This window comes from Schistocerca gregaria, chromosome 6, assembly GCF_023897955.1.
Source record: "Schistocerca gregaria isolate iqSchGreg1 chromosome 6, iqSchGreg1.2, whole genome shotgun sequence".
NCBI lineage: Eukaryota > Metazoa > Arthropoda > Insecta > Orthoptera > Acrididae > Schistocerca > Schistocerca gregaria.
In genome coordinates, this window is record NC_064925.1 from 469,833,711 (window position 1) to 469,857,040 (window position 23,330).

Consider the following 23,330-nt stretch of genomic DNA (forward strand, 5'->3'; position numbering starts at 1 on the left):
ATACAGAAAATTGTTGTGACTACGGCTGACAGCTGCGATGTATTGCGGATACCGCACAGGTGCCGTTCCGGGTCAGATTCAACAATCTGAAGTCTTGACTAGCATCTGCATTAAAAATAAATGTCGTGTGGCTAGGGCCTCCCGTCGAGTAGACCGTTCACTAGGTGCAAGTCTTTCAATTTAACGCCACTTCGGCGACTAGCGCGTCCATTGGGATTAAATGATGATCATTAGGACAACACAACACCCAGCGGAGAAAATCTCCGACCCAGCCGGGAATCGAATCCGGGCCCTTTGGACTGACATTCTGTCGCGCTGACCACTCAGCTACCGGGGCCGCAGAGCATCTGCATTAATGTTTAAGTATGTATTTCTCATAACGTGTCCATATTATTTTCCAACACCTGTATCTTGGTTTCTGTCTATAACTGGTGTTAACAACAAAATTTTGCTCTGTGTAATGTCAGTCACGGCACTTGCGACCCGCCGGCCGGAGTGGCCGTGCGGTTCTAGGCGCTACAGTCTGGAGCCGAGCGACCGCTACGGTCGCTGGTTCGAATCCTGCCTCGGGCATGGATGTGTGTGGTGTCCTTAGGTTAGTTAGGTTTAAGTAGTTTCAAGTTCTAGGGGACTGATGACCACAGATGTTAAGCCGCATAGTGCTCAGAGCCATTTTTTCTTGTGACCATATCCCATCAAACTGGTCTTGGGAGTGGTTGCCACTACGTGATGTAGACACCAAAATAGAAGGTAAATCCACTGGGTCCGAAATTTCTTTGTACATTAATAGAAACAGAGTTATTTGTGACGCTGCTCTGCAAACATTGATGTATTGGGTGTTTTGTTCCCTAGCAGCTGTTCCTCCCAGGGTTCACGAATCTTTTAGGAGCACGTGTAGGCGAGCATGGAGCACCAAGCCACTGCAGTTCTTATTCGCATCCTGTTCTGCTTCCTTACTACCTGACCATATCTTTTCCCATACTTCGTCTCTAGGACAGATTCGCTATTGACAAGCCAGCTCGCTCGTGGAACGTACATTATCACTCCTTCCGTTTCTTTCCCTTATTTTACACCACATATTTCGATAAATTACGTTCGATTGCCATATTTGGGTTTGACCTCCACGTTTTCAAAGCGTTTTACAGATGTGCGATCTGTATGCGTAGTTCGCCCGATACGCAGCGCTGTTACTAGGCAATGCGAAGAGTCGTCAAGTACGTGTAGCGCCTTGAACCGGCAGCAATCGCTCTGTTGATGCCCCAACTGTTACTTCCCCACGCACGCCGAGGAGTAGGTGGTTGCCTGTTTGAGGGCAGCGGAACTACAAGTATTGGCCATCAAATCAAGTGGTCTGACTGAGTAGCACACGTGGGGAGAGTAGGCAGCATCATGTTGGAAACAGGCAGGGGCAAGGGAGTGTTCTGATTAGACTATCTGGGGCGTTCGGGACCTCACCAGTCGATGAACTGTATGTATTACTTGGCATATATCCGATCGATATAACCATCAGATATCCTAGCTGAAGATAGGTGTAACTGAGAGACTGTTGCGCAGCACTTAAAAGACAGACGCCAACTAAAAAATAGGCTTGTGGATACTTAGCAGAAACAGTGGGACGAAGGAGATAAGGACCGTGGAGTCTAATAATTCTTCCCCAATATCCGGAAGTTGTCACGGGCTCACCTTGACAATCCTAGCCGTAGAGGGATTCATTTTTTGGCTGGACATGTCCCTTAACCCCACGCATTTCATGTGCTTGCTGCTTTCAGAAAGCAGTCGGAGCACCTTGGAGGAAATTAGTTTCCCCGATACGTCCTCTTGGAATTCATTTGATACAGACACGTACACACCAACATTGAACATGTATAGGAAAATACACTATCAGACGCACTGAGGCACCCTGATACATCGACATAAGTGAACACAATCGCTAATAAAATCTCAGAAGCAGAATATGACATACATAAACCGATTGTTTAATACATATGGTGCAAAAGACAACAGGTCAACACAGACAATATAGACAGCTCCAGTATTGACGATGGGACGAATGACAGTAACGAGACTGACATAACATTAACACACAAAATACACACAGCATGAAACACTCAAAAGATTAAAGACAATTAACACGATCGTTAGTCAAAAATCACAATTAATGTCAAATTATGCATGAATGTAATTAAAAGCATAAGTAATCAGAAAATCTTAGGATAGATTTTGTCCTACAGCCCACCTTAAACTAGTAGAGTAATAATATAAATGAAAACATTGTTGTATATATACAGGGTGTTTCAAAAATGACCGGTATATTTGAAACGGCAATAAAAACTAAACGAGCAGCGATAGAAATACACCGTTTGTTGCAATATGCTTGGGACAAGAGTACATTTTCAGGCGGACAAACTTTCGAAATTACAGTAGTTACAATTTTCAACAACAGATGGCGCTGCAACTGATGTGAAAGATATAGAAGGCAACGCAGTCTGTGGGTGCGCCATTCTGTACGTCGTCTTTCTGCTGTAAGCGTGTGCTGTTCACAACGTGCAATTGTGCTGTGGACAACATGGTTTATTCCTTAGAACAGAGGATTTTTCTGGTGTTGGAATTCCACCGCCTAGAACACAGTGTTGTTGCAACAAGACCAAGTTTTCAACGGAGGTTTAATGTAACCAAAGGACCGAAAAGCGATACAATAAAGGATCTGTTTGAAAAATTTCAACGGACTGGGAACGTGACGGATGAACGTGCTGGAAAGGTAGGGCGACCGCGTACGGCAACTAAAGAAGGCAACGCGCAGCTAGTGCAGCAGGTGATCCAACAGCGGCCTAGGGTTTCCGTTCGCCGTGTTGCAGCTGCGGTCCAAATGACGCCAACGTCCATGCGCCAGAGTTTACACCTCTATCCATACAAAATTCAAACGCAGCAACCCCTCAGCGCCGCTACCATTGCTGCACGAGAGACATTCGCTAACGATATAGTGCACAGGATTGATGACGGCGATATGCATGTGGGCAGCATTTGGTTTACTGACGAAGCTTATTTTTACCTGGACGGCTTCGTCAATAAACATAACTCGCGCATATGGGGAACCGAAAAGCCCCATGTTGCAGTCCCATCGTCCCTGCATCCTCAAAAAGTACTGGTATCGGCCGCCATTTCTTCCAAAGGAGTCATTGGCCCATTTTTCAGATCCGAAACGATTACTGCATCACGCTATCTGGACATTCTTCATTAATTTGTGGCGGTACAAACTGCCTTAGACGACACTGCGAACACCTCGTGGTTTATGCAAGATGGTGCCCGGCCACATCGCACGGCCGACGTCTTTAATTTCCTGAATGAATATTTCGATGAACGTGTGATTGTTTTGGGCTATCCGAAACATACAGGAGGCGGCGTGGATTGGCCTCCCTATTCGCCAGACATGAACCCCAGTGACTTCTTTCTGTAAGGACACTTGAAAGACCAGGTGTACCGCCAGAATCGAGAAACAATTGAACAGCTGAAGCAGTACATCTCACCTGCATGTGAAGCCATTCCACCAGACGCGTTGTCAAAGGTTTCGGGTAATTTCATTCAGAGACTTCGCCATATTATTGCTACGCATGGTGGACATGTGGAAAATATCGTACTATAGAGTTTCCCAGACCGAAGCGCCATCTGTTGTTGACGATTGTAACTACTGTAATTTCGAAAGTTTGTCTGCCTGAAAATGTACTGTTGTCCCAAGCATATTGCAACAAACGGTGTATTTCTATCGCTGCCCGTTTCGTTTGTATTGCCGTTTCAAGTATACCGGTCATTTTTGAAACACCCTGTAGTACCATGACTGAAATACAAAGGTCATATAAAGTAACACACCTTCACACACCTTCACACACACACACACACACACACACACACACACACACACACACACACACACACACAGCATAATGCAGTGTTAATACACAACATTGACGTGTCATGAATAACATGCAAAATATACAAAATTAACAAGTATACAAATCAAGGAAAATAGTTTTGTCATACAAATACGTATTACAAGATTAACAATTAATTAATCGTCATTCATTATTTTTTTCTGTAGTCACGTAGGATTTGTAGGCAACTTAATTACATTAGATCGAGGCGGGATATTGTTCCAAAACCACGCAAAATTTGTTTACCTTTTGATCTAAAATTAGTACTGTTTTGTAGCCTAACAAAATTTAAGAAACACACAATTATACTAACAAATAACACCAGTGGGTATCAGACCAGATCAGCGTGAACTGAACAGGTCTAGTTTTCTCCTAGGAAAGATGATCGTGCGGATAATAGTAACACGGGTATCACCACACCGGGACGCAAAACTTAGGGTGAAATACAAAGTCCTCTTCCCTGGATGGTGTTGGTCAAGTGACATCTATGTCTAGTTTTTCTTGTTCTATTTTACTCTCTTCTTAAAATATGCTATAAATTTACACTCCTGGAAATTGAAATAAGAACACCGTGAATTCATTGTCCCATGAAGGGGAAACTTTATTGGCACATTCCTGGGGTCAGATACATCACATGATCACACTGACAGAACCACAGGCACATAGACACAGGCAACAGAGCATGCACAATGTCGGCACAAGTACAGTGTATATCCACCTTTCGCAACAATGCAGGCTGCTCTTCTCCCATGGAGACCATCGTAGAGAAGCTGGATGTAGTCCTGTGGAACGGCTTGCCATGCCATTTCCACCTGGCGCCTCAGTTGGACCAGCGTTCGTGCTGGACGTGCAGACCGCGTGAGACGACGCTTCATCCAGTCCCAAACATGCTCAATGGGGGACAGATCCGGAGATCTTGCTGGCCAGGGTAGTTGACGTACACCTTCTAGAGCACCTTGGGTGGCACGGGATACATGCGGACGTGCATTGTCCTGTTGGAACAGCAAGTTCCCTTGCCGGTCTAGGAATGGTAGAACGATGGGTTCGATGACGGTTTGGATGTACCGTGCACTATTCGGTGTCCCCTCGATGATCACCAGAGGTGTAAGGCCAGTGTAGGAGATCGCTCCCCACACCATGATGCCGGGTGTTGGCCCTGTGTGCCTCGGTCGTATGCAGTCCTGATTGTGCCGCTCATCTGCACGGCGCCAAACACGCATACGACCATCATTGGCACCAAGGCAGAAGCGACTCTCATCGCTGAAGACGACACGTCTCCATTCGTCCCTCCATTCACGCCTGTCGCGACACCACTGGCGGCGGGCTGCACGATGTTGGGGCGTGAGCGGAAGACGGCCTAACGGTATGCGGGACCGTAGCCTAGCTTCACGGAGACGGTTGCGAATGGTCCTCGCTGATACCCCAGGAGCAACAGTGTCCCTAATTTGCTGGGAAGTGGCGGTGCGGTCCCCTACGGCACTGCGTAGGATCCTACGGTCTTGGCGTGCATCCGTGCGTCGCTGCGGTCCGGTCCCAGGTCGCCGGGCACGTGCACCTTCCGCCGACCACTGGCGACAACATCGATGTACTGTGGAGACCTCACGCCCCACGTGTTGAGCAATTCGGCGGTACGTCCACCCGGCCTCCCGCATGCCCACTATACGCCCTCGTTCAAAGTCCGTCACCTGCACATACGGTTCAAGTCCAGGCTTTCGCGGCATGCTACCAGTGTTAAAGACTGCGATGGAGCTCCGTATGCCACGGCAAACTGGCTGACACTGACGGCGGCGGTGCACAAATGCTTCGCAGCTAGCGCCATTCGACGGCCAACACCGCGGTTCCTCGTGTGTCCGCTGTGCCGTGCGTGTGATCATTGCTTGTACAGCCCTCTCGCAGTGTCCGGAGCAAGTATGGTGGGTCTGACACACCGGTGTCAATGTGTTCTTTTTTCCATTTCCAGGAGTGTATAATTTGCAGTTTCCAAATTCGTGCATTTATCTTTTTTTAAAAAAGTTAAATTGCTGTAAGTAAATAAAAGATAATATCAAAGAACAGACAAAAGAACTCCACGCAGTCACACCTCCACGTGGTGCTCTATAGGCTACAGTACCGAGCCTCATTTGCGTTGCACAATTCGGTGGGGGCCGTGGGTGCCGCCTAAGAGGTCTGTGTGCAGCATTATGGCCTGCAATAAGTCGCAAGACGGTAGGCGCTAGTACTCAGTGCAGCCTGGGAAAAAAAAATGCAGTTTCGTATCACGGGCCGACACAAATTTTCGTGTTTCTGCTAAACGTTACAGCTGAAGCCAATTCCGATCGCAGTTTGCGAATAATATTCCATAATAATGGTTGACGCCCGTGTAATGCTGTGTATGGAGTACATTATCGAAAATTTCCTTTGCAAATTAAGGAATCTGATGGCATTTGTGCCAGGTCCCACACTGCCGCTTAGGGAAAATAATCAAGAGGCTATAGAGTATCGTAACAGATTTGCGACTGGATTCAAGACTACTTTGCAGACAGAACTCAGCAGGTCACTCTTAACGAAACAATTGACAATTGTAAAGGTGATTTCCGGTGTATCGTAACGAAGTGTGAAAGACTCGTTCGGATTACATAGTATATAAGTGATCTAGTAGAAATCGTCGGATGCTCTTTAACATTGTTGGAACATAATACAACGCCAGCAGACAGTAACGATTCGCAGAATCATCTCTAGAGGATAGATCAATGGTGTAGATTATGACAGTTGACCGCGAACGTAAATAAATAAAGTATATTGCGCATACATAGGAAAAGAAAGCCGTTACTGTATAGCTACACTATTGCTGACAAACTGCTGCAAGCGGTATCTACCGTAATTATCCGGAGAGAAGTGGAATGACCACGTAAAATATAGAGTAGGAAAATCAGATGATGGACTGATGGTTCAAATGGCTCTGAGCGCTATGGGACTTAACTTCTGAGGTCATCAGTCCCCTAGAACTTAGAACTACTTAAACCTAACTAACCTAAGGACGTCACACACATCCATGCCCGAGGCAGGATTCGAACCTGTGACCGCAGCGGTCGCGCGGTTCCAGACTGAAGCACCTAGAACCGCTCGGCCACACCGGCCGGCTGCTGGACTGAGATACATAAGAAGAATCTTCAGTAAATGCAACTCATCCACGAAGGAAGTGGCTTATAAGGAACTTGTTCGACCGATTCTTGAGTACTGTTCATCAGAAAGTGACTCTTGCCAGGTAGGACTGACGGAAGAAATAGAGAAGATCCAACGGAGGGACTCGCGTTTCATCACGGAATCGCTTGGTGACGCGAGAACGTTACAAGAAACTCCATTGGTACACGTTGGAAGATAGGCGTTTGCGCATCACGGAAATGTTTAGCAGTGAAATTTCGAGACAGTACTTTCCAGGAAGAATTGGGCAATGCATCACTTCCTCCCATGTGTCGCGTAACGACCACGACGAAAAATGACATTAAATCAGAGCCAGTACAGAGGCTTCCCAAAAATTATTTCCTCCCACGTGCCATTCGCGAGTGCAACAGGGGAACGTGGGGGGGGGGGGGGGCAGGAAATGAATTAGTTGTACAAGAATTACCCTCCGCGAGGTGTTTTGAGGTGATGGAGATGTACAGATCTCCTTTACTTCTTGTCCATTGTACATAGGAGATAGGCTAAAATGCTTTCTGACTACCTTGTCAACTATTACTTCTCCTTCATGTCATTCAACTGTCACGACTACAGTTTGGTTTTTGTAGAAGTTGTAGGTAACCTGATAGACGACGGTGAGTCAAATGAAAACCTTAAATTTGTAATAACAAATCGAAGTTTCGCGCCGTTCTCCTGTAAGTTGCTAACCGTGCTACAAACAGCGTGCACAATGGCCTGTAGGTGGCAGCATAGTGCAGATGCACACATACCGACACAGTATCAGTACAAAGATGGCCACCCCATTTGTGACTTGCAACAGGGAAGAACAGCGTTCTGTTATTCTGTTTTCCCATAGTGAAGGTGTGAAACCTATTGAAATTCATCGACGAATGAAGGTTCAGTACGGTGATGCATGTTTGTCACAGCAGCAAGTCTACGAGTGGAGTAGGAAGTTCGCAAATGGTGTGAAGTCAGTGGAAGGTGCTCCTCGTCCAAGTCAGGCACAACGAGTTGTGACTCCACAGAACATTGCAGCAGATGAAGCCATAGTCAAGGAAAACCGCCGAGTGACACTGAATGACATTGCAGCATGTTTACAGATTAGTGATGGGTCAGCACACCACACTGTGAATGATGTGCTCCAGTTTCACAAAGTGTCTGCAAGATGGGTGCCACGGCAGTTGACTCATGAAATGAGAGAACGACGTGTTGATGTTTGTGAAGAACTTCTTCAGCGCTTTGAGCGAGAAGGTGATGGCTTCCTTGCAAGACTCGTTCTTGGGGATGAAACCTGGGTTCACTTCCACCAACCGGAAACGAAGAGAGCGAGCAAGGAATGGCGCGATTTCTCATCACCAAAACCAAACAAGTTTTGAACGGAACCATCAGCAGGGAAGGTTATGCTGACTCTCTTTTCGGAAGAAAAAGGCGTCATTTTAGAGCATTACATGCCTAGAGGGACCACTGTCACCAGTGCATCACACACAGATCTCCTGAAAAATCATCTGCGGCCTGCAATCAAATCAAAGCGACCTGGATTGCTGTTATCAGGTGTCCTTTTGCAGCATGACAATGAGAGGCCCCACACTGCCCATACAACAGTTGCAACAATCACAGACCTCCATTTTGAGCGTCCTCCTCATCCACCATACTCACCAGACCTTGTCCCAAGTGATGTTTGGACCACTCAAAGACGCAATGGGAGGAAAGAGGTTCCGTTCTGATGAAGAGGTACGCCACGAGGTGCATGAGTGGTTGCGCGGACTAAAGAAAGAATTTTTTTCTAAAGGAATTTATGGACTTTGTAAGCGCTGGAGGACTTGCATTGAGCGTGAGGGAGGTTATGTTGAAAAGTGATACAACTCTGTACCACTTTTGCACAATAAAAAACATTTAAAAATATATTTAAGGTTTTAATTTGACTCACCCTCGTATAAGTTGAGTGTGTTTTATCATTGCTGCCTACAGGATATCAAAGAGTGTATTCCACTCAACACTGTCAAAAACTTTCACTAATTCTACAGATCTGTTAGATGCCGGTCACCATTACTTAACCTGTCTTCTAAGATAACTCGTTAGTTCAGCACTGCGTCACTTGTTAAATATCATCGACTGCAGGTTTTTCGTGCTTGTATTTTGGGGTCGAGATTAATGAAGGTATTTCAATAGGGTGATACGTCACTCTAGTTCTTTGACGACATTAAAGAGAATGGGTAGTATTTGTTTGGAGCTGTGAGTATTCCGTCTCCCTCTACCGGGGACCTCCGCAGCGACAGCGCGGCGGCAGGCGTTCTCCGCGTCACAGTAGGGTGGAAGTCGGGTGGGAGGGATTCGATCGGCGGCGGAGCTGAGTCAGGCAGGCGGCCGGCGCTGTGATCTGCTCCTTGAGCACGTTGCGTTATTCATCAAAGCCGGCCAGAGAGAGAACCCGCCGCGGGCCCTGCCCCTGCGCCTGCTCTGCCAGAATTCCGACCGCAGAGGCCGGCGCCCCCCCCCCCCCCGCCACCCCCACCGTCCCCGCCTCCAGGGCCGCCGCCCCCGCACGTGCCTGCCTAATCGCAGGATGCCGTGACTGGCCCCTGTTCGATAGCCACCCGCCCCACTGCCCCTGCTAACAGCTGGCCCTGCTGCCCGCAAAACAGTTTCGTAAGTTGGGCTGCGGTGATCCCGACAGTAAGAATACGGCGTTCTCTCGTGTGACACAAACGGTGCGTGGAACGAAATGTCAACGCAGAGGGGGAGACTAGAAAGTAACTAGAACGTTTTTCCTGTGAGCGAAGGCGTACTAGTGGCTGTTTCTTCTACACTACAGACCTCTTCAACACAATATTTTTAAGGTTTCCTTCTAACTTACAGACGTGGAAATCAGAATGTTGAAATCTGTTAATAACTTTTAAAATTTTCACTTACTGTTATTATCGCGCTATAGTGTATTTCACCAAAATCAGAATCTTCCGGCATGGTATACAGGGTGAACCTGAATGACACAGGCAAAATTTTGCAGGTTGTTCAGGAATACTGTATGTTAGGGGTTTCTAAAGCAGAACTTTCCTCACATTACCAGCACTTCGTCAGCATTCAGTGGATGAACGATCTGCTGAATCAAGAATACACTGTAGGGATCGATATTCCTGAAGCTAGAAACCCTTCTAGTACGGAATACACTCGCGTCTTTGTTATGTTAGCCTTTGGAATGTGACGAGAGCTTCCTGTTGTCTGCAAACTATTTACCTGATCCAACATTTTCCTGACGACCGCAAGCCGGGGAGGAGGTATTCCCGGACGGACTGTGGTGCAAGCTTATGGGTAGCGAAACCTCCGTCATTCTTAAACATGTTTCGCGAAAACTCCTTTGTTAATTCGCAGTATTTGCGTTCTTAGTCAAAATGAAATAGACATTCTGGGCGTACCGAAATCGTGCCATTTACATTGGCTGATTTTAGTGATTCCTTACGTCCACCAACAAACATTTCGCCTAAAGGCCGCGAAGACAAGATAGAAGAAAACAAAGCTTCATACGGGAGCATTGGCAGACGTATTTACCATGCTCCATATGCTAGTGGAACAGAAAAGAGAGTAATCAGAAATAGCACCTGACATGGTATCATGCTTCAAGGATGATAGTTTTCAGAGAATGTATGTGATTACGGAGTATGTATGTATTTGACTCTTTTTGTTTGTCATCGTCATGGTTAACAGTAGTTAATATAAGACCAGGTTTTTCAATGATCAACAGTAGTTAGTATAAGACCAGTGGTCTGGGGCTTCTGTCTGACGTTCTGTGCCTCACCGCATTGAAGACAAAAACTCCTGAAGTGCAAGCAGTCTGGAAGAGAAAAGGACTGAGCCATTCATGGAAAGCTGCATTCATTGAGGCATTGAAGCAGAATGAATCCGCTGTAGACTTTTTATATAACATTGTTGGAGATAAAAATCGCCGGTAGCAGTGGAGAGATGAATCCAGTTTCACCGCTTCTACAAGAAAGGTTCTTTTAGCTGAAGTCGCATAAGCAATTTACAAATGTTGTTTTCTCTTGAATAACAATTTTTGTAACGTCACGATTTATATGCGTTTCCGTTTGTGCATGTTCAAATGTTCAAATGTGTGTGAAATCTTATGGGACTTAACTGCTAAGGTCATCAGTCCCTAAGCTTACACACTACTCAACCTAAATTATCCTAAGGACAAACACACACATCCATGCCCGCGGGAGGACTCGAACCTCCGCCGGGGCCAGCTGCACAGTCCATGACTGCAGCGCCTTATACCGCTCGGCTAATCCCGCGCGGCTGTGCATGTTTGGCCGATTATCCGGTACCTCCACCAAGGACGTTCTTGTTTCCGATTCTTTCTTTGTCTGCCATTTTGCCGATTCTCAATGTGTTCTTAATCCCTTTTCGTAATCATTATAAGAGCTCTGATGTGTTGCAATTTTGGTAACGCGGTCACGTATTGTGTGTCTTTGGCATTTGGCCACTTGTCGGCTTAAACTGTGATTGGAATCCCCTCTGTTCTTGCTATTTTCGATCCAATATAGATTTATTCAAAATTGCTGTTATTGGTTTTACATACTGTCTGCGTAATCTTTCTCAGTCCTGGGGCAAGCCTTCCCATGGGTTCGAGCTAGACCTTTTATATAGGATTGAACTATATGTACTACACACCCGGGTACATAAAGGTCTTGTTTCAGAGAATGTGGTAATTTTTCCGCTGTATTAGTTTACGGGATGCTGGACCCGTGCAAAGCGAAATTCAGTTGCGCAAATTATTGAATGAGCGCATTGATTCATTTCATGGCTATGATCAATAAAATGGATTGCTAATGCTCATTAATTGCGGGCTGAACCCACTGATCGTATCAATTTTTGATTAGATTGTAACCTCCCCACAAAATAAAATAATATGAATAATACTCTCATTTATCGTAACTACCCAACAGTGAAAATGTAATACAATGTGACAAACCTATAACCTTTCAATAATTGACATTCAATTTAACCTGGTAAATTTTGGACGTCAGCAATGCTGCGTCATGGCCCTGATACATCATTCTGAATAAACTGAAAAATCTTACCTTAATTAGATCGCCGGATAACGCGTATATATCTGCTCTTATAAGAAATTTCCTGGCGCAGCTAAGTGCATTGCTGGCCGATAGATTTGTCTTATATAAAAGCAAAGAACTGACTTCTTTTTTCAACAATCGGGATTGCCAAGGATTGGAGAAATTAGTGAATTCTTTAAATTGAGATAAATGTCAAAAGTTACTTTTTATAAGAAGGATTATTATTAACAGATTTTTTTAAAACATTTACATGGGACTTGATGTAACAATACTACATATGCGCGAGGCTGCTTTTACCTTATCCTATAACTCTCAGGCTCCGCCATCGCTGCACACGACCGGCCCAGCCAACACGATACACCAGACACGACAGCTCGCTAGCAACAACTTACTCCTAGTGCTACACAGTTCTTACTGCAGTCAATACTACTCTTTGGTCTCAGATTCTCTTACATATCGCAGGCAGCGCGAGAGTAATACATCGAAATTACATCAGTTCGAGTGCGCTAGCAACAAGTTCTCTAATTATGGACCTCTTACAAAATGGATTGCTCAGAATTACTTTAAAATGTATCCCAAGCCAAAATATATAAAAATTTCTGTATCCTGGTATGGGGAAACCATGATCTCGGATAAAGCGATACCGACTGATGTATTAATGATTTATTCGGTTTTCACTCCAATCAAACAAAACACAAAACACAGTAATAAGACAACCTTCAGAGATACGAAAGGACTGTGACGTGGTTGCCGTCACTGTGGAAATAACTTATCATAGGGCTGTTCTACCGCTCTTCAAATGTTCAAATGTGTGTGAATACCTAAGGGACCAAATTGCTTAGGTCATCTGTCCCTAGAATTACACACTACTTAAATTAACTTAAACTAAGTTACGCTAAGAAGAACCTACCGTTCTTCCTGTGCGTTCAGTCAGCGCATACACGAGGTACATATTGGTCAACCGTTGAGCAGTAAACCTACCCATATCGTTGTGTAGCACTGTTAACGGACATTCAGTACTGACAGAAATACAAACTCAAAATAGAATCTAGGATGCTGAATATAGGTTAGACTACGAAGAGTAATTTTGGCATTCCTGTTGTCGACAGAAAGCTCGTGAGTGAATTGAACAATTTTGTTCCCGAAGAACCACACAAAGCATAATGCGGTCATCTGAAGTAATGGGGCGTTATTTTGAATGTAATGCAGACGCAAAGAGATATGGGAGTGGCAGAATAAATGAAATGCCATTTTTCTATGATGAGCGACAGGAGAAAAGGGCTCCCTTACATAAAAATGGAAATATTCCTGCACTGCGTATCAAGTATTGTCGGTGGCCTGAGCGAAGGGTTCGCCTTGTAAATAAAGATTTTCATACATTAGGCCATCTACCTGTTCCGTACATCATACTTCTCATTGGTCCACACACTCCACGGAACTCTCTACGCTCACTTGTTCTATACATGATGTCTCCTCTTTTGAAGATATTCTCAGATACTGTAATTTACTATGTAAATAATATCTTAGTGTGCATCATTGTCACTCCCACATACTATACAATTTTTAAATTTTTTGGCACTGTTACGTTCTCCAATGAGTGACCGTGTAACCTAGTAAATTAAAGTAAGGAGGCGAACTATCTAATTGACATGTTACTGATAGCGAACTATCACCGGACTGGAACTGTAGCACAAAATGCCACGGATTCTGTTCTGTTAAGCGAAATTACAAAATTGTACTGTTTGCGTTACTTTATTCATTTCAGAATTCGCTCTAGTATGTGTTCAGAACTGAAAATTATTACCTGAAGGTCGGCAATTAGAGTGTTGTAACAAAGCTATTCTATAGGCCTGAAATTAAGTTTTACTGCTCCGTTCCATTATAACCAACACATTACTTATGCCTTGGCAAAGGCTGAACAGTACTGAAATTAATGCTTGCAGCCGTCAATGAAAAGCCAGTGGAAAATGGAAGGGAAAATTATGGTGGTTTGTTTTTCATGTTGTGAAGGGGACACTTATGAATCAGCTTGTCAATTTCTGTATCCTGCGAACCGTGGATGCAGGGCAATACGCAGATTCCATATTAATGAATTTCCTCTAAGCGTTTTACACAGTGCCACAACGTAATTAACAAAGGTTCAAACATATGGAATAAAATCCCAGATCTCTGGGTGGCACGAAGCCTTCTTTAGTAATAGAGCACTAAAATTGTCCTGCACGGTGATCGTTCGTCGAAGATGGTGGTATAGAATAGATTTTCCCCGGAAAGTGCGTTAGGACCTCTTTTATTTTCTATTAATGATCTGACGAGTAGGGCGGGCTGCAATGTGTTACTCGTTTCTGATGAAAATGTCGTCCTTTAGTGAGTGCTGGAGGATACAAGATGATTTGCACAGAATTTCTATTTGGTGTGATGAATGGCATCTAGCTCTAGATGTGAAAAAACGTAATTTCATACAGATTAGAAGGAAAAATGATGCTGTAATTTCGAATACATTGAGTTGGTGCTTAAGTTCGTACTTTTTCCGTAAATTTAATAAACACGGCAGATACACACAGCGGAGATTTTAGCTGTCAATAATGAATTCTCCTTCACTAGTGACAACAATCTGCCAACGCTGGGTAACTTTCCGATTACGCGACTATAGAAGTCATGTGGTTTGAGGCAAAGAACTCGTCAAGTTCGTAGCGCATTTTCTCCCGGATGGGTAAACCTTAAAGGTTGTTCCGTAGAGAGCGGAAAAGGTGAAACTGTGAGAGTGCCAGATCAGGTTGAAAGGTCTCTGTTGGATTCCTTTCATGTTAATTTCTTAAATCTGTTGTCATACATTCCACTTCAAAATTTACTATTGTGTTTCTGACTCTATCTGGGAGGAGACTGAGCAGTGGAACGTGTTGCTTTTACACATAATAAAGAACAATCTGTCACACTAGTACACTTTAAAACACATACGGAACCTACATCCGCTTTCTTTTATATACTGTATAAGATAAGATACTGTCATCCCCCTTCCCTTCTGTGTGAAAGGATGAATGAGCAAATGTATTTCTAGATGCATGCTTGATGTTAGCAGACAAGCCTGTCTGCCAGAGTACAGTAGGACCAACGTCAGAACAGGTAGCTACGCTTTCTAAAAGCAAAGAGGTTTCTATTCTTAGTATGGTCCTGTCCGTCCATTGTCATGATGGTATAGGAAGCTGCCTCTCTAGTCACTTCCGTTTGTATCTGTGAAGCACACTTGGTAGGGGCCCACGGCAGTGTGTCCACGGCGAGCGTCTGAAGTGGCAAGATCTCCGGTTAAGTGCGTCTCTGCTAAGTCCGTAGGACAATGGATTTCTTAAGTTCAGCCTAACTGAAAATTTAATGACCTTTATTTCAGGTAAGGATCTAAAATATCTAATGTTATCTTAAATTGCAACGCAGTGTAATTCGAGTGTGAAGTTCAGAATATCTTCTGGTAGTTGCTTTGTCACAACTTTGTGAGTAAAGTGGAACCACGTGATGATCAGTAACTCTAACTAAGATCATCAATCTTAAATGCGAATGTGCGTGAGGTTACAAAGTCTCGTCTTGACAATATTTTTCAATATAGCAACTTTTTTTATGTTCAACCCACGTGGGGTGTACTTTGTGAGACCAGTACCACATGCTTATACAATTGTTTGACCGGTCAGGCTAATAGTAAGACGATATTAACCAGTTCGAGGTTTTTCTTTTGTAAATTGCGTTTCGATGTAATTCATTTCAATTATCAAAATTATTGTGGAGTTACACACTGTGTGAACCAAGTTGGCCACGTGAAGCATGTGGTGTAAGCATCAAAGTAGCCCTGAGCTATTCTTGTAGGGAAGATTTCACAGAGAGTTAGTATGTATTTAGTATACCAGTGTGTGGTAATTTCATGACGGACAGGATTGCCCTACGAACGTAATCTCATTGAGTAAAAATTGAATCGGTTGGTTGTGGTTAATTTCCTCTTGCATATGTTTCAACGTTATTCGTGTGTTATTTTACGAATGCAGTGTTGCACGCAGTCTCCCAATCTTGGCTCCATATTTGATGTGTTCCATAAGATTACAAACTCACATTTTCACAATCCTAAATAAGGCACCTGTTTATTTATGAACCAAGTTTGATATGCTGAAATTTTAACGGAACAATGACCAATGTTAAAATAAATGTCCAAATATAAACTGATTTATTACTTTTAATTTAAATCTCTTTTTATTTATATATCACCGGTTGTCGTAAGATGACTATTAAAAGATTATAATTAATGTTAGTGTGGTTGGGAATTTGGTAAGCCAGACTGGATACCTGGTGAAACAGTTGCTCAGTAATGCAAGGTTAACTTCCCCCAGATAGCTCACAGCTTTTAACCCGCTTTTGTTGTGTTGAATATCAGCACCGCTTTCAGAACAACTTAATGCATCAACATTACAAGGTGAATAAGACTGGTGCGGACTGACTTCCCAATCCATCTCCCGTATAGCGTTTTTCTCCGGTCTACCAGAATACGGGCTGTCGTTGTCGTGGAGCAGCATAATTGCTATCAGTCTTCATGGTCATAATTCCTGGACTGCGTCTGCAAGACGTCTCAAATTTTTTCAGCAATTATAGTTTCACCTCACCAACACATAGTCACTGTTCCACCACGTGAAAATCATTATCTTTTGTGGACGCGCACAGGTCTTTGCATGGGGACTGACATGAATTATTGTGGATTAATGCGTTTCAACAATCTTTATGAAACGCCGAAGGCCTTCCTGAACGTGGTTAGTCATTAATGTCAAAATAATCCTCCATCAAACGACAAAAAACATTTTCTTGCCGCACTCTGTCCAATGGCACTTTCACCACACACGGCGCAAGCGTTTCTGGCTGCCTCCACTGCATTCACCCATCTACTGAAATGAAACAAAAGAATATGTCGAAAACGTTGAGATTTCTCCATCTGCTAGCGTCCATAGCCCTACTCCTATCTCCAAAAGACAAAATAACCGTAAGTAAATTCAAACGGCAATAGTGAACTGCAAATAAAACAATGGTAATCGATAAATAAACCCACAGGAACGAGAACATCAACATGCAAAACAAAAACGATGCGAACTTACGCACCAAAGTAGCAGTATTGTAAGGTGGCTACAATCTCGCCCCTTGCATGAGTCCATTTAACGTGACTATAATAACTTTGCGAGCACTTTAGGTCAATAAAAACGACTGACAGAGGTGCAGTCACTTTGTAGATAATTATTTGTTGTTTGTTGTAGTAATTCTCTCGATTACGGTGTAGGAAATGTCTGCGGAAACGCATCCGCTCACTGGCTATGCAATAAAGAGAGAATTAGGCGTTTTTTGTAATTATCAGATTTTTTTGTCAATGCATTATATGCGAGACACTGGGGACAGCGCTCGGCCAGCAGCCTGACAGCGTGTCTCCAGTTGTGTAACCCAAAGTGTTTACAAAACAGAGCAGTGGCCTGCTGCGCGTGCTCTCGCCTACATTCTAATTATTTTACGCCCTCGAGTAATTGAAGTGGGGCAGGCCAGTAGCTTGCTGAAGTCGGGCAGACCAGGAGTCCCTTAGGAAGTAAAAATTCCGGAAAAACTGTTGTTGCCTGCAGCTGTGGATCTTTGCAGGTGGCTTGGGCAGAATTTACTTGCGAAATTTGGTGTAAAGTGAAAAATTGTGGAAAATTGTTCGATTCCCAGGCCGTACATTCGTCGGCACTAGGAACATAGGTATTTTTATCGTTTCTAGGGATGTGATTCGCTCGGTAAAGTTTTGGTGGGAAAAAGAGGAAGAGCGATCTTGCTCAACTATCTGTCGTGGTCTTCCATCTTGGGCTTCCATTCTGAAAGAACGTGAGCCGTGTCAGCTGTTTGCTGATGGGAGGACTATCGCAATTTGAGAATTTTACAGACAGCAGTCTGTTGTCCAAGTACTGTAGGAGTGTAATTTCCGAGGCGCCGCACTCGGATTCCAGGGGCGCTCCGTCGCCCGCCGAAGATCGCTGCCACAGCAGCAGCAGCAACAGTACGGTGAAATCTCTCCCGCTTCGGCCTGTGTTAGCGTTAAATAGCTGGATGACGTGCAACTGCTTTTTCCACTGAGGTTTCACGATACTTTGGGGCGTAGTGATTCTTCATATTTTTCGTTTTGTGTCAGTGTCAGTCGGTCAGCCAATTTATAAGAGATCGCGTTTTGTACCGATTTTGACACAGTTCGCTGCCAATCCCAGCTAGGATAGTAATTTGTAAATGGTACAGTTGTGTTTTTATCCAGCATTGGTCTGAAACTGATAATAAATTTATTAATTCAGTAGAGCTTTTACTTTCAGTAATTTGATCCTGAATTCACCCTTTACTTTATTTTATTTATTTGTAATTGTCTGATCTCATTGAACCCCGTAAGTGTTCGTTATGGTTCATGTTTGGAATTAAAAATTGATGTGATTTATCGTCAACACAACCACCGCAGATTAATTACGGGTGACAGGGCGACATTTAAATCCAGCGTTATCCATTCTTGAGTACATTTCCACTCCCGATTTCTCTGTAAGATGTTTGACAGGAGCGAGCACATGCGAAATCCAGACAAGCAACAAGTGGGGTGTTAAAGTATTAATGGTGAGCTGCTTGATGCAGCCACGTCAATTATATATCCAGGCATAACATTACAAACTTATTTGAAGTGGAATGGGCACTTAATGTCGATTCTACAGCAAACGAATGCTCGACTTCGGTTATTGGGAGAATTGTAGGAAGTTATAGCTTATCTGTAATGCAGACCAAGTACGTTATATTTATGCGACTCATTGTTAAGTACCACTAGAGTTTTTCATGCCCGAACAAGGTCGGATGAAAGGAACACATCTAAACAATTCAGAGGTGACTATCTAGATTTGTTACAGGTAAGTACGATCAACGCAAGAGTATTATGATAGTGCTTCGTGAATGCAGATGGGTATCTGAAGGGGGAAGGACGCCTTCATTTTATGATACACTGTTGATAAATTTTAGAGAACAGGCGTTTGCGAGTGAATGCCATATTATCATAGTTTCACCAACAAAAATTTCGCCTAATGCCCACGAAGTCAAGGTAGAAGGAGACAAAGCTTCATGAAGGAGCATGGACAACAGTTTTTCCCATTTTCCATTTGATGATGGAACAGAAAGCGGAGTAACTAGCAATGGTTCCGTACAAAGTAGCTTCTGGAATATGTATTTCCGGAGTATGTATTTATCTGACGTTTTTTGTTTGCCGTCGTCAAGGTATTTCAATGGCCAGTAGCAATTAGTGTAAGACGAGTCGTCTAGGAGACAGTCTGACGTTCCGCACAGCATAACATTAAAGACAGAAACACCTGAACTGTAAGCAGTTAGGAAGAAAAATATTGGCACATTCATGGCAAGCAGCATACATTGAGGCATAGAGCAGAATGAGTCTGTTGTAGATATTTTTACATGGCACTGTTAGAGAGAAGAAACGCCGATAGCAGTGGACAACATGCCGGCAGAAAAACCTAACTAACCGATTTATTATTTCAAAAGTCTTCGGCATAACTGTTAATACACTTATCTCACTGTGACTAATAAATAGGGTCAGTGCCTTCACGGAACAAAGTTTGCGGTGGCCCACTGTAACACGCCCGGGAGTACTAATGCGCCCTGTCCACACCACGTACCTTAGGCGGTCGTTCTGTTCTCTCCACACTGCTGCTGGCTTGCCTGAAATTATCTGTCGAAATATGCAAGCGGGATTAGGGGACCCACTCAACGTTAAAACACAACACTGCCCTATGTCTGTTATGAACATCTACTCTCCTGGAAATGGAAAAAAGAACACATTGACACCGGTGTGTCAGACGCACCATACTTGCTCCGGACACTGCGAGAGGGCTGTACAAGCAATGATCACACGCACGGCACAGCGGACACACCAGGAACCGCGGTGTTGGCCGTCGAATGGCGCTAGCTGCGCAGCATTTGTGCACCGCCACCGTCAGTGTCAGCCAGTTTGCCGCGGCATACGGAGCTCCATCGCAGTCTTTAACACTGGTAGCATGCCGCGACAGCGTGGACGTGAACCGTATGTGCAGTTGACGGACTTTGAGCGAGGGCGTATAGTGGGCATGCGGGAGGCCGGGTGGACGTACCGCCGAATTGCTCAACACGTGGGGCGTGAGGTCTTCACAGTACATCGATGTTGTCGCCAGTGGTCGGCGGAAGGTGCACGTGCCCGTCGACCTGGGACCGGACCGCAGCGAAGCACGGATGCACGCCAAGACCGTAGGATCCTACGCAGTGCCGTAGGGAACCGCACCGCCACTTCCCAGAAAATTAGGGACACTGTTGCTCCTGGGGTATCGGCGAGGACCATTCGCAACCGTCTCCATGAAGCTGGGCTACGGTCCCACACACCGTTAGGCCGTCTTCCGCTCACACCCCAACATCGTGCAGCCCGCCTCCAGTAGTGTCGCGACAGGCGTGAATGGAGGGACGAATGGAGACGTGTCGTCTTCAGCTATGAGAGTCGCTTCTGCCTTGGTGCCAATGATGGTCGTATGCGTGTTTGGCGCCGTGCAGGTGAGCGCCACAATCAGGACTGCATACGACCGAGGCACACAGGGCCTACACCCGGCATCATGGTGTGGGGAGCGATCTCCTACACTGGCCGTACACCTCTGGTGATCGTCGAGGGGACACTGAATAGTGCACTGTACATCCAAACCGTCATCCAACCCATCGTTCTACCATTCCTAGACCGGCAAGGGAACTTGCTGTTCCAACAGGACAATGCACGTCCGCATGTATCCCGTGCCACCCAACGTGCTCTAGAAGGTGTAAGTCAACTACCCTGGCCAGCAAGATCTCCGGATCTGTCCCCCATTGAGCTTGTTTGGGACTGGATGAAGCGTCGTCTCACGCGGTCTGCACGTCCAGCACGAACGCTGGTCCAACTGAGGCGTCAGGTGGAAATGTCATGGCAAGCCGTTCCACAGGACTACATCCAGCATCTCTACGATCGTCTCCATGGGAGAATAGCAGCCTGCATTGCTGCGCAAGGTGGATATACACTGTACTAGTGCCGACATTGTGCATGCTCTGTTGCCTGTGTCTATGTGCCTGTGGTTCTGTCAGTGTGATCATGTGATGTATCTGACCCCAGGAATGTGTCAATAACGTTTCCCCTTCCTGGGACAATGAATTCACGGTGTTCTTATTTCAATTTCCAGGAGTGTATATTCTGAGATGATATGGAAACCACAAGTTGCACAGTTTACACACTAAGTCGTAAATGTTTATCCCAATTAACAATCTTGATGATTAACAGTCCAAAATATAATTCAGCCTAGTTTACGCGTAACCGACACGACGCGGGTGATCGTTGATGATGCGGAAGCCGAATGATCGAACGAGAGTTCTTACGCTAGTCACACAGATATCTGTATCTAGTGATGATATAACACTGTTCGTAAAGTTAATTTTTCAGTTCTCACTTGTACCGCGTAACCGTCGCGGCGCGGCTCATTGTTGATATTGCGGAAGCGCGATGATCGAACGCACCTCCTCACGCTCGCTACAAGACACTGGCACTTGACTGCACTCTCTTATGGTAACTTATTTCTGCTGATTCACATCAGTTCATTCTGGGAGACCGAACACGGCACGGATGATTGATACTGTGCGCACGTTATCGGCCGCACTGCTTATTTTTAATTACATCTTGACGCACTTTCCTCTGAATTACTTCCATATTTAATCATTTTACTGTAATAGCACTTGTAGCAACACTTCAACCTGAACACTACCAATGCTTCCACATGCAGAGCTACACACTACACAACATAGTAGTTCCGTGTCCCGCGCTTGACTCTCTACAGACGCGGCTGCCCGCAAAGATACTCCACAACTAGGCCAGCGATATGACAATACGCTTACACCACGAAACCGTGACTGTAGCCAGGCCGTATAGGGAGGGGTCCAGACTTTACGGACGATGTGTAAGAGCTTGTCCGCGAAACTTCTTCATTGAAACAATGTTGGCAGCATGTGAGCCTGCACTCATAGCCAAAAGAAGTCTAAAGACATATGTGTTAGTTTGAGGAAGAAATTTCTGAGAATGTACGTTTCTAGCACAGCATATTATATTGGCGAATCGTTGACTATGAGATAATCGCAACAGAAGAGAATCGAAGCACTGAAGACGTGTTATCAGTAAGGAACGTTAAGAATTAAGTGGACAGATGAGTATAGGAATGAGGAAGTTTTCCGCTGAATCGGAGAGGAAAGGAACATTCGGAAAAAATCCAGAAGAAGCAGAAGAAGAAGAATGGGAAGAATGAATGAACATGAGATAAGACATCATAGCATTTCTTTCGTTGTTCTACAGAGAGATGTAGAGGCTAAAAGCCTTAGAGGGAGACAGAGACTGGCACACATCCAACAAATAATTGAGAACGTAGGTCGCAAGTGCTACTCTGAGGTGAAAAGGTTTCCACAAGAGAGAAATTCGTGGAGAGCCGTATCAAACCAGTCAGAAGACCTAAGATAAAAAAAGTGATTTACTGAACGAAATTTTCACTATGTAGCCGAGTGTGCGCTGATATGAAACTTCCTGGCAGATTAAAACAGTGTGCCCGAGTTAGAGTCTCGGTCCGGCACACAGTTTTAATTTGCAAGGAAGTTTCAAATAATTTACTATTTGTTCACTAATTATTGCCTGGTGGAATTGTTGAGCAAACTTTTCATTGCAGAAACACATTATTTTTCTTGCTAATAACTTGGAAAACTGCCATCTGAATGCATACATATTATAGAAATCGATATATATGTATATATGTATTTATGTATGTATATATAAATCTGTGTGTGTGTGTGTGTGTGTGTGTGTGTGTGTGTGTTTCACACCGCCTCCTCAATCACTGGACTGATTTCAACCAACCTTGCTAAACATACTCCTACCGGTCAACAGTCAGTGTCTGGGTGAGAACCACCTACCTATCGTATTTCAGGAGATATAGCGTCGTAAAAAGTGAGATGCATGAAAAACTGCCGCAGCACGCACAACGTTTAAATGTATTACTTCTTTGTTGCTAACTCTGTTCGCAACGTATTTCGCAGACAGTATCGACATATGCCGCTGAATGCACCTGCACAAATACATCATGTACGA